Source organism: Frankliniella occidentalis, unplaced genomic scaffold (genome assembly GCF_000697945.3).
Source record: "Frankliniella occidentalis isolate FOCC.00 unplaced genomic scaffold, Focc_3.1 Scaffold40, whole genome shotgun sequence".
Taxonomy (NCBI): Eukaryota; Metazoa; Arthropoda; class Insecta; order Thysanoptera; family Thripidae; genus Frankliniella; species Frankliniella occidentalis.
This window is the reverse complement of record NW_026267170.1, coordinates 2,009,650-2,011,474: the sequence shown is the minus strand read 5'-3', so window position 1 is coordinate 2,011,474 and position 1,825 is coordinate 2,009,650. Positions and strand designations below refer to the sequence as shown.

The window sequence follows — 1,825 nt, the reverse complement described above, 5'->3', positions numbered from 1 at the left end:
CTCCCTCCCTCACTCACTCCCTCACTCCCTCCCTCTCTCCCTCCTTCCCTCCCTCGCAATGCTGCTGGCCCCCAACGCATCTTGATTGTATTTAAATGTCATTAAAATTCTTCCTCACAATAAGTGGGTCACAGTATCAGTATGCGTTTTTAATTGATGACAAAATTTAAAGACATTTCGGAATTGTACATTATTTTGATTTCGTCCTCCTCCACGTGAACTCAGGAATTAGGTCCCTGACCTTTGACTCGGCTTGGCGAAGCAAACTCAGTCTCTATAGAAATCAACCTTGGGCATTTTAAACTTTACTTCATTTCATTGTTCCTGATTTTCCCTCGGTGACAAATGGCTACGTGCGCATCCACCTCTTGGCCATGGGCGTCATGCTGCTCCTGCAGCGACGCACTTTACGGGCGATTGCTCCATGGACGGGCAGAGGGTCCTGGAGACTCCAGTCAGACTCCAGGGCCTGTGCCCCCCCCCTCCCCCTTCCCCCCTCCCCCCTTCTCCCGATCCCTCTCCGCCTCATTCGTCATGGGCCGTCATGTGCTCGAGGGCCGGGGGGCAGAGTCATAAAGCCATGAGTACCGATGAGAGTACTCACTGTTCGTTTTGACGCACAAGAGTTGGCATTGGCCAAAAGGCAGCCTGTTGCAATCCAACAAGCTGTTGGACTCTCCATATATGCCGGTGATGATGTTGATGTGCTATACCTATTCTTGAAAGAATAATGACGCGGTGACATTTGAAGGTACTCTCATTCTACATACCCGGTGGCGTACCTGTACAGGCGTGCGGGTAGGCTTGCCTATCGCCCCCGACTATGGCGCCATGGCGCCTTTACGATCCGAGCGAGTATGCAACACGCTCGCCCGCAAGAATGAAGTATGCAGTACATCATAATTGCAGAAGTGCGCGAGAGAATCAGCCATCTGGTACATTTTGCCAAGACCGTCGGTGTCCTTTTTCCCTGAAAAAAGCCCTGGCAGATATGCAATCACGCAACAATGCATTCTCAGTTACACCCAGTACTCCAGAGAACGCCAAACGTTGGCATTGAAATATACCAGGTGGCTGATTCACTGCGTGCACTTTCGTAGTTATACTGAACCGCATGCACAAGTGCGGGCGGGTTTGCTATGCTCGCTGCCCACGGCTCTGTGGCTCGTGCGAGTAGGCAACCCACCCGCACACGTGCATGCGGTACAGTATAACTACAAAAGTGCGCGGCGTGAATCAGCCACATGGTACGTCAAATGCCAAAAAGACGCCAGATGTTGGCGTTCAAAGACGCCAATATCTTGTGTTCTCGAGAGGATGCAAACAATACGGCGTTTAAAGACGCCAACCAGTTTATAGTGATGGGCCAGAGCCAGAAAGTGGGTCAGTGCCCCATACGCAATGTAGCTAATTTTTGTGTCTGCATTTGAATTCTAATGAACGGCTTTCAAAGTCAGATTATGCACCCTGTTTGCTGATGTCAATGTGATAATGAAATGCAGTTTGCTTTCGGGGCGCCGGAACCATGTCTAAAACGGACTATACTATGGGAATGGACTACCGAGAAAGGAAGTTTGTAATTACCACTTTTATTGTCTGCGTCCCCCCGCCCGCACGCACGACTTGTCAACTGCATAAGAAGCCAGTAGAACCTTTCAGGATTGGTGGCGAAAAAGAAATCAAAAGAACTGAGAGAGTAAATATAGTACAGGGTGAGGGGAAAAATGGGGGTGCTTTCCTGGTTTGTTATTATTCTCTTTTTATTCAAATCACACGAAAAGGCGTACGTTACCCTAATTAGGTGTCGATGGCCCTGGCTGGTTCG

At 49.5% G+C, this 1,825-nt stretch overlaps 1 protein-coding gene across 2 annotated transcripts in view; it reads right to left on the bottom strand.

The window, feature by feature from the left end:
• Nucleotides 1-1,825, bottom strand: part of LOC113215143 (uncharacterized) — an 18,022-nt gene that overhangs the window by 3,878 nt on the left and 12,319 nt on the right. The window lies entirely within an intron of this gene.